The 11182-nt window shown below is 38.5% G+C and overlaps 1 protein-coding gene across 4 annotated transcripts in view; it reads left to right on the top strand.

Moving 5' to 3' along the window:
- Nucleotides 1-11182, top strand: part of LOC106519286 (synaptotagmin-2) — a 90326-nt gene that overhangs the window by 21166 nt on the left and 57978 nt on the right. The window lies entirely within an intron of this gene.

Genomic DNA, 11182 nt, shown 5'->3' with positions numbered 1-11182 from the left:
ATCCCCAGCCTGGTCCTTGAAAGACGACGCAGTGCCAGGTTCAGACACTCTGCAAAAACATCTACATACAAGCATCTTTCGTTGTTGTAAAAACAACACAGCCACAGAGGTTAGAACTTCTCTGGACTTCTCTGAGCTCGACCTGAGCAAAGCTAAGTGCACTGAGTTCTCCTTTGCAAAGTGAATCTTTAAAAATCTCACTGGTCTCTGGTTGTCATTGTTTAATGTTCGGGTGGGTTGTTGTGTTTTTATTGAKTTTCTAGGTTAAAAATACCGGACATTCTGGTGCCGTGACCCGGATAYGTAGGAGCACAGTTTTGGGCTGAGGGTGGACATGTAGGTGAGCAGTGATTAGGGTTAGGTGTGTCTCTAGGTGTGCGTGCGCCTCTTTAGCATAATAATAGACACTATGTGGCTCACAGCAGGGGAGCGGGGGATTTAGAGGCCAAGGTCTCCTGCGCAAAAAAGCGCAGCCTTAGTCAAACCCGTCCAGAGGACCTATACATTTTTTTTCCTTCTAAGAAGCATTGTTTCAACAAAGAAATAATATAATAAACACAGATTTCCTTATTTTTTTGTGCTAAGGTAGGCACAGCTGTAGACAAAGGTTTATTTAATCTTTCACAGACAATTTAACTTTTGTTCAAATAATCAAATTACAGATAAACATTTTCAAAGCAATCCATGTGTGCAAGAGTACAGAGAATCATAGTTTTCACTGTCATAGAAAATATGTTGGCTGTTTAGATTATAAATACTCAATGTTTTAAAGCAAATTATAGTGGGCACCACAATTTGCTTTCTGAGGTCTTGAAACACTATTACCTTCAACATTTTGAAATGTTTTCCTCCTTAACATGTATTTCCTAAACACATACCAGTTAGCAGGATCATATTAAAATGCTTTCAAAATAAGCTGCTTTTAAAAACACAGAGAAAACTACGAGTGGAAACCATAGAGTGACACAAAAACAGGATCTGCTGTTATCTTATAGCACCGGATGTTCTCACTCTTCTTTCTGATTCAGATTTAGCTATGCACGATGAATGGGATTAGGAAGTTGTTAATGTCACTCAAAAAGAGGAAATGACTTTACCTAACAGGTTTGCAGTTCCCCTTTTGACTGCCAATCCAGATGCTGAGGCTGTGCTTCCAAATGAAGGCTTTCCCAAAACCTGCCAATCAAATCAGAGCAGGCTTCTAGAACGGACCGTCTGAAAGAGATAGGAGCTAATATTCTCGTATTATTTTTATTCAGTGCTGAGGTGCTGAATAATCTGCATTTTTAGTTAAACTAATATTTATTTATTGACCTAGAATTTATGCATTTATGCAAAGTGACTAAATGACTATAACAGGCCTCCCTTCAGCATTCTGAAGCAGAGAAAATGAGGGAAATGTAGCAGAAGTGTCTCACGCTGAGACAACAGAAAATATAAACACAGCACAAGTAATTAGATTGGCTGCTTTTGATCGGGTGAATGACAAAGCGAAATATTAAGTTTGACATGCAGAGGAGCTCTTAATCAACAAAACAAGAATTGCAACGACTTCATTTTCTTTTATCACGGTTTGGGAAAAGCGGGTCATCGTCTTGTCGATTGGCACGATGTGATAACGACGCTGACTTTATCACATGAAGACAATCCGGAAATAGAAAATGTTTCCAACCTTGTGACCCGACAGGGGAAAGTTTGAAATTATTGAACACAGAACATTTTGTCTTCTGAGGAGGTTAAATGTTGCAACACCACAGAGGGTGGCAGAACCTGAAGATAAAACAGAGAGCCACTGTTACATCCTGTGGCTGCTCAATATTTAATCAGACTTTTTAAAAAAAAAAATTCAGTCAGTGAGACGTTTCTCTTCCTCCACTCTAGTCCAGGTGAACGGATTCTGCATCAGTGTGGCAAAACATCTGGAGAGACATATATTTTCTTTTGTACCATTTCACCTGTGTTTCGTAATCTATCACTGACACTGGAAACCAACCTGGACTTTAGGATCAATGTTGCACTATTCTCCTGTGCACACAGAAACCGATGGCGCTGACATGCCGCAGATGGTTTGCTATCCAGTGATTTACAGCTCCGGAGCCGGGGGGGTGCAATACTTTTTTGCGAGCCCTACTTTTCCTGAATAATTGATAGAAAACTGTCAGTCGGCTGCACTGAATTTTAACATATTGCCAGCTGAGCGGAGAGATTTGCTAATGTGTTATGCGTTCCTTCGAGGCTGTCTGGGTTTTATTTCTCAGTGCATTTAGCTTAGCACCACGTTTGTCGGGATGTAGTAAAAGGTGGAAATTATAGATAGTTTATAGGCATCTTTATAACCAGTTTATTCTGGGTTTAATGCGTCCCAGCCATTTTCCATCTGCTTCTGAACTCGTTGAGCAGTAATGAAGAGTTGGACTGAAGCAAGAGTTAGTTCTTTCAAAGGGAATTAATTGACATGTATGGATCTGCATCAAATCCGACTGCGTCACACCATTTCACGGTTGCTTCAGAGTGTCAGCAAAACAAAAATACCTTACAGCACTCCTTCCTCCTCCTCCTCCTCCTCCTCCTCCTGCTGTTGCTGCTGCTTGGAATAAAAACATCATGGGGAGCTGCAGGTCTTGTTTCCTGTTTCAGGGGTGACATTTTAAAAAGCTCCAACTGTTCTGCTTTTCTTGGCAAAGCAGAATCCTGCAAGGATAATTTGATGATCTTTTTTTTTAAATAAAACCCACTTTGGAAAATGTGTTACCATTTTGAAAAATTCAGAATGCATGCTGTCCAAAAAAAAAAAAAAACAACCACACACACAAAAAAAGCTGTAACAACTTTTACCAGCTAAACCTCCAAACCTCCAAATTGTTTTGTGTTTGCCAATGGTCAGAAATGTGGCTTCTCTTTTTTTGATGGCCTATTTTAACTAAGAAGTTAGTCTGTTTAAATTATTTTCTGTTAACAGAGTAATTGACAGTTGATTTAACTTTCAGTCTAAATAAAATTAAGCTCACATTTGAAGGAATGCTTAATGTCCACCACCTTTGCATGCTAAATGCCCCAAACAATGATCAAGTACCATCTCTTAGCTCAAAGTCTGTGTGGGAGGTGACTCTAGGAGTAATTTATTTCTCTACTCAGTAATTTTAACTGACAGCAGCTCAGGATGGAGCGTTAGCTTAGCTTCACAGCTCACAGTGATTTCAAGATGTCTAAACATTTCCTCATGTTTTGCCTTTTTACCAGAGACCGTTGCCCCATTTGGTTTACGCAGCATCTTCTTTTTCAAAATGTGTCTTTACATTTCCTCTTCTGTTTCTCCTCTTCTGTTTGTTTACAATTCATTATTAAAGGGATCCACGATTAGTTGTAACATTTTACATACATAACACATTTTAATACATTACATAGCACTTTATTTGATAAACATTTATTTAAACTGTAAAATAAAGACTGTAAAAATACTGTAGGCTGTTTAGTTTAGTAATTTTTTTAGAATAAATTTTAACACGGACGGAGCCATTTTATTTACACACAAAGCATTCTGGGTAAATGATGACATCAACTAGGTCCTCGGTGCGAGGCTGCTAGTGAGCTATATCCACCCTGAAGGTTAATCTTGGACAATATCTGATGATYGACTCTTTTAAATGAAACCAGAGAGCGTTGACAGAGAGGAGAAGGTAGAAATGACTCAGTCTACAACTGAAAATATAGATGGAGGACAACAGAGCTGCTTCATGAAGGAAGAACCTCAGCTTAGCTTGTTAGCCTTTGCGCTAGCGCCCACACTAAATTGCCTTATATGCATTAGCTTAGCGCTAGCGCGACAAACAAGCTAAACTGAGGTCCTCCATCCATATTTTCAGCTGCAGACTGAAGGGCTCGACACACAGGGAGCGACAAACTACAGCGATTAACGGCTGTCATCGCAGCCAGGGTGAAACCCGACACACGGGACACGATAGTGATCGCAGCGTTGCGAATCGCGCTCTCAGGTCGCTTGTCTTTACAAAATTTGATTGGTTCTTGACTCTGAAGGCGGGTGTACATTACGGACGTGTAAACTAAACAAATCTTGCGATGCTAATGATATTGAAAAACAAACACACATCAAGATACAGTTTTATGAGGAAAAACTTACCATAAACTTCACCCTGGTGCCAATAAATTCCCACAAAGCTTTTTAGTAATCACTTGGTGAAAGTGTTAGCTACTGTAACTGCAGTGTGTAGCATACTCTCCTCTCATTGGTCAGTCAATGAAACCCTCGCTGATTGGTTGTACGCTAAGTGACAGCGACAAAAGTTGAACATTTTTCAACTTTCATATGTCGCGTCGCAAGCTCGCGTGTGCACGTCTACGTGTACGAGTGTGAAATTTCACATGCACTATTTTCGCCGGTCGCTTAGCTGGAGGAGGGCGAGCGATTGTCGCCTCACCGCACAGGCTCCATAGGAAATGAATGGAGAGCGAGCGACGTCGCCTCCCGTGTGTCGAGCCCTTGAGTCATTTTTGCGTTCCCCTCTCTGTCATATGGATGGAGGACCTCAGTGACGAGAGGAGAATGTGTAGCGTTGAGCTAATACATATGTATGGTGATAGTGTCGGGGCTAACGCTAAAGCTAATAAGCTAARCTGAGGTTCTTCYTYCATGAAGCAGCTCTGTTGTCCTCCATCCATATTTTCAGTTACAGGCTGAGTCATTTCTACCTTCTCCTCTCTGTCAACGCTCTCTGGTTTCATTTAAAAGAGTCGATCATCAGATATTAATCTTCAGGGTGGATATAGCTCAATAGCAGCCTCACACCAAGGACCTAGTTGATGTCATCATTTACCCAGAATGCTTTGCATGTAAATAAAATGGGCCCGTCCGTGAAATATATATTTTAAACTTTTAGTTTAAAAATTAAAAAAAACTGAACAGCCTACAGTATTTTTACTGTCTTTATTTTACAGTTAAAGTATACTGTATGTTTATCATATAAAGTCTAATGTTACAACTAATAGGGGATCCCTTTAATGAAAACTAAGACAAACTCTTTTCTCAATGAAATGAGCTGTGACTCAGATTTTTGCGGATTCACATCGTCTGCACCTTTATTTCTCTTGTATTGCATCTGTATGGCAGTTAAGCTTATCAAGAGATGATAAAACATCGACTGAAGTGGCTCTGAACCATGCTAATGTCAAAATAAAAGTAATTTAGTTCAGATCTCTGAATGCACTCTAAGTTTTACAGAAACATCAGCCAGCCTGCTTTCCTGTTTGTTGCTTGCTCACAGCCCTCTGTTTGAAGTGCAGGTAATTGGCATTTGATTGCAAAAATGTTTTGTGGTGCACCATAGCTTCAAGGTGTGAGCTCTCTCAGTCAGGACACTTGTGATTGGATTGCTTAAAATAGATATATATGGTGTGAACTGCAGTACTTCTTAACTACCACAACTAATTTCAGCTCAATATCTGCACAGTTGTCAGGTTTATACTCATTTGTGTGTTCATGTTGGTTAGCTGAGGCAGCCATCTCTAACTGGGATGACTTCAGTAATTAATCAGTTTTAGAGTAAAATCAGAATTAAATACACTGACTGAGATATTTTGCTACTAGACAGAAAAATAAAATGGTAAAATACATGTTTGCCCACCTTTCATGATGGTCTGTAAAACCTGAAAACTAAAGTTGGATGAATTCCTGTGAGATTTCGGAGAGGTTTGAACAGGATATCGACCAGAGACTTTAACTTTGAAGCTATGAAGGAAACATGCAGCCAATTACATTTTAAGTGGCACTTTAATGTGTTTATCTGTCACCAAAAAGGACATAAACAAACTCACCAGGGAAATGTGTTGGTTAACGACCAAAAAAACCACAAATTTGATGGCTTTCCCATCTGCCTCTGCAATCTCGTTTTTTTACTGTTTGTGACTACAGGTGAGGATAGGATTGTAAACTGAGTGGTAAAACAGCAAGCTCACGCCCCATTTATCTCTTACTTGTAGGCAAAACCCCGAGATACTGAAACTTCTCAACCCTAACATAGAGAGGGCAGTCCACCCTTTTTCGATTATCATCGCCTCACATTTAGAGGTGCTGATCGTCATCCTAGCTGCTTCACATTTAGCTGTGAGCCGCTCTAGTGAGAACTGGAGGTCACGGCACGATGACCCCAACGGGACCACATCATCCACAAATAAATACGGTCTCCTGAGGCCACTAAACCAGACCCCTACTGCCCCTCGACTGCTCCCAGAAATTCTCATAAAAGTAATGAGCAGAAACTGTGACATCAGGCAGGAATCTCGGCTGAAGTCCTGCTCATTACAAACATTCCATTTTCGTAGTGCTTCATCTGACCTTAATATGCTAATTAAACAGTCTTACAGTGTTTAGCTCCCATGCTAAACTGATTGTTACACATTGTTATGCATAATGTTTTGTGTAAACAGCTGCTGATCACAATCATATTTCACTTCCCATCTCAATGACGAGTGAGATTCGGCATCCATAAACAGATGAATAAAAGTGGAAACATGACAACCTGTCATAAATATTTTAAAAAATTGTGAAACATTTTATCTGCTGGCCATCCACTCAGGCTCGTTTCAGTTCAAAGCAGTTTGCTGCTCTGGTCTGATAAGTGCACAATTACCGTAGTGTTTCTAACAGGCATCGACTGGTCTTGTCTTCTCTTTCCCTCCTTCCATTGATCGTTGATGTTATTCTCAGATTACAAGGCTACATGAGGGCAGATGAGAAAACACCACTGTTTGGCTGCAGGAACGTCCCTATGCTCAAATAGGTGGTTCAATCTGCTGAGTTCAAATATGTTCACCACATTAGATGTTTTAGTTTTTATGAAATGTTAGATGAATAAATAAATAGGAAGACAAATCTGTGTTCAAACATTCTTACGGAAATGCTGAAATACCAATTCCAAACCAGCATGTTGATYTGATATGCCATTATTGTCCAAAATGAAAACATACCAAAATAAAAAGAAACAACATTCTTAGTTAAAGATTCATACATGCCAACCCCTTTGGAAGTTTACCTGTATACTGACCTTCAAAAATGTGTAAATCTCATTAAAAAATTCATAGTATTCTCAAACGCTACAATTTGGGGGAGTGGTGGGGATAGTGGCATTTGTGGGAGGGAGTGAACTTATTGTTTCTTTATATCCCGGCTCTAAGATGCAAAAATAAATTTGAAGTTGAGTTAAAAAATACATGAGATTTTCTTCATAAGTCTGTATGCATGCAAAATGATAGAATATCTGTGCAATTTACAATCTGTACAATTTGACATGTATGAAGTTTCTCCTAAAACAATTTGAGCTTAGTGTAGCTTGGATAAAGATTTTTCAAAGACAATTATATCTATTTTATAATTTCTATTTTGATAACATTTATAATTTTCTCTCCATTTTAACCTTTTTAGCAGAGAACCAAAATTGTATGAGGACAGAATCAGGATAAAATCAGACAAACAAAGAAAAGGTGCTGTTTTTGTTGTGGTTTCAGGGGCACAACATGATAGTGGAGGGGGGCTCAAAAGCCACATATTTGGAGTCGTCATGGAATTTGGAGCTTTTGAAAATTGATTGGGTTTTTCTCTTCATGGACGATACTGGGACTTTTGGTGTCAATCAATACCAAGTAAATACAATACTAATACTAATTCTGATACTTGTTTTGAGCATTGAATAATTATGTGATTTTCCCATTAGTTAGTTAATTATGATAAAATATAGCACAAGGACTTTAGGCAAATAAAATATTTTTGTGTTAATGAACAGAATAAAACAGTATAAAACAATGTATTACTATAAAAATAAGAAAATAATTTCCCCATTACCTTCTACCACACACAGTTATTTAAGAAAACAGTCACTAGTGAAAAAGAAGCAACAATGTAACAAAGTAATAAATACAAAAATGTCAGTAGCAAACAAATAAACTCTTCCATTGCACGCTGACATGGTGACCAATGACTAACTCCAATTACTCTGCACTAACTTTATTTTTCACTTTATTTGTGAAAAATAAAGTCAGTGGTGCAAATAAAGTGTGAACAAAAGTATTGATATCATCACACTAGTATCGATCCAATACTCATCTTGGTATCCATGGTTGTGATCCTGAGATCAATACGCCCACTCCTACCAAATACTCAGTTTTTGTGTGGAGAGGAGGTGCAAACACAGCAGAAAATCCTAGACATAAAATATAAATAACGTGAACAGACATGGATACTGTTTGCAAACAATTTCCTGATAAAATAGAACAAAACAAACTTTCCAGACCTGAGTTTGTAATTATTTGAATGATTTAAAAGCACACATCTACCTCTCCATCCACTTCCCTCTGCAACTGTGTTTCAAAGGTCAGTGCCTAATTTAGCTCCTAATAAGCACCTAATTGAAATAGAGTCTGTCTACGTTACAGATGATCTCAGTTAAATATTGCAATGTTATCAGGTCAGATCTTTCCGTCATTTATCAGGAGACAGTTTTTTTTCTTAAAAGCAAGACAAAAGGTGACTAGTGACTCCATTAGCTTTGAAATGTGAGAGCTCTCTTTTACACAAGTGGCTGAACTGACAGGAGTGCAAGGCTGTGCCTAACTGTTAAAACCGCACTAATCTAGTTCACTGTTGAAGGAGCTGCAAAATAAAGACAAGTTCAGACTTTAAATGAGAGATCATCATAGTGGGAAGGTAACAATGTGTAGTAAGCCTACTAAAGCCCACTAAAGACTGTTGTGGCAAATCTACATGCGCGCTAACAGAGGAGCGCTGCGAGCTGTTTGCTTTACAGTTGCGCTACAGGGTGAGTCAAAAATCTCAGGACATTCTTTTATTTCAGAAACAAAAGGGAAAATAAAATATCTGGGCAAAGTAAATGTCTGAATACCTGAAGTATCTGAAGTAACGGGTAAGGGAACCTATCTTTGGATATGTCCAGAACATGGCAGCCATGTTGAAAGCCGCCATATTGGATTCAGTCCAGTTTAGCACCAGGAACAGTACATTGAACACTTTGAATAACAAGCGCTGTTCCTACTTGTTGCAACTTTATTTGCTGATTACATTTAAACCACAATAGATATTGTACATCTGATTACAGCAATCAGTTTCTGAGACAATTCTTGTCTTCTTTGATATGCAAAATGACCACCTTCCTATTGGTAAAATTTGACTTTGATCCAATTTGGTAGCTTTCAAAATGGCAGCCGTATTCCGGACATAGCCTAAAAGAAAGGCCTCCTTACCAGCTGGTGTATTCACATATTTTATTTTCCATTTCATTTCTGAAATGAGAGTGTGTTCTGAGAATTTTGGTAAAAAATAAGTTAAGTCTTTATATTTTTTGATAAAACCCACTGGGTAACTCACAGTCACAAAAGATTAAAAATAAAGTTTTCATGCTGTTGCAAGAGATGGAAAAAGTGCAGTGAGCCCAATTTAAGCTCAACAACACCATCGTGCAGCTTTTATTTAGTGGAAGGAGATCATCACGAGGGGTTAGCTGTCACACTCAATCTGTGTTTGACTAATGACACAGCAGTTTCTGAGATTTGGGCCAGTCTTGATAATGGTGGCTCACCGCCATTGTGAAGGTGAAGGATCCCCTTGAGCGAACACTTGCGGCTTGTCTGTCGTTTGTCCTACACTACCTCTGACCGCATTACAAGAAAGCAAAAGAGAATGTCCCCTGCAACTTTTGCAGTTAATAACAAGGCTGTGCTCTATATTCCCAAGCAGACTGAAAAATTAGCAACTGGAATCCATATTTAGTAGAAATACTCTTGACATGAACTGTTGCTTTTCAGCAGAACTCACTGCACAACATGAAGAAAGATTTTTTTCTTTCCTTTCCTCCAGCTAAAGATGGACCTTGTAGGTAATGGAGTTTATTATGTTGAGAGGTGCTGTCCAAAAGAAATAGCTGTTTGCAGAACACATTACTAAAATCTACTTGACATTTATTGGAGTTTGTTGGTCCCCTGGGGAGTTGTGTTTCCCAAAGTCACGCTGTTTTTCAAGAGTCTTGTGATACAGGGACACTGAGTTCTATCTCTCATATCTTTTTTTACACGGATTTAGTTTTTGATTATCACAACATTTAACTCCATTAAGGTAATAAACTCAGCACACCAATCAGTTGAATCTGCCTTCAAGCCATGCAAAGCTTTCTTTATTTATATACACAATTTTTACAATGATTTTTTAATTCCCTCAGTTCAGTGTGTGTAGTGTAGTGTTATGTTTTATTCACTGGGCAGGTAAAAACAACCTGAAGACATAACACTACAACTGTGGGATATTTGTTTGTTTTGTTGACCATTTCTCCGACACTGGATGATGAATCGTCTTATTTTTGCACATAAGCACAGATCATGTTTTCCAGTGAAGCAAGTAGCCAGAGGAAATGCGGAAAACAGAATTTACAGACAGTAGGGTATGAACGACAGCGCTTTCTTCAAATAAGTGGAATAAAAAGATCATTCTTTTTGTACAAGTTCCAAATACCTGAAAAAAACAACAAGAACAACAACAACAACAGCAAAATCTTTCTATTTGGTGTTCATGCTGTGTAGCACAGCTGATTGAGCAATTAGTTTTTAACTGCTGCCAGGCAGAACACTGAAAATGATCTAATGTAGCCGTTTTAGATTTACCAGAGATTCAACCTGTTCTTTCTAAATTGAATTTGACCCCCAGCCTTATTGAAGACAATATCTCACTGTCATGGCTGTATTTTTTGGGGGGAAAAAGTTCACAGCTTCTTCGTCACTGCAATATTTTCTTACAAACTGTGTGCAAGAACTTCATCTATACCCAGAGAGCTAATTGCATAGCAAGGTTCACTGTAAAAAATGAAACGTTGGATTTACTTAACCATGTTATGTGACCTGGTTCCACTTAACTGAGTTGAGTAAATTCAAAGCAATATACCAGTTTTTTAACCAAAGAACATGAGTATGTTGCTTTGAATTTACTCAACTCAGTTAAGTGGAACCAGGTCACATAACATGGTTAAGTAAATCCAACATTTCATTTTTAGAGTGTAGCTGTAAACACGTCATGTGGAGAATGTGAAGGAAAGAGAGAAACTGTATTAAAGGAGACCAATTATGGGTCCTAGAAATGTTTATGGTATGTCTGTGGGCTATCCAGACCATG

The sequence above is a fragment of the Austrofundulus limnaeus genome, unplaced genomic scaffold, assembly GCF_001266775.1.
Source record: "Austrofundulus limnaeus strain Quisiro unplaced genomic scaffold, Austrofundulus_limnaeus-1.0 Scaffold75, whole genome shotgun sequence".
Lineage (NCBI taxonomy): Eukaryota > Metazoa > Chordata > Actinopteri > Cyprinodontiformes > Rivulidae > Austrofundulus > Austrofundulus limnaeus.
This window is presented reverse-complemented; position numbering and strand designations above follow the sequence as displayed.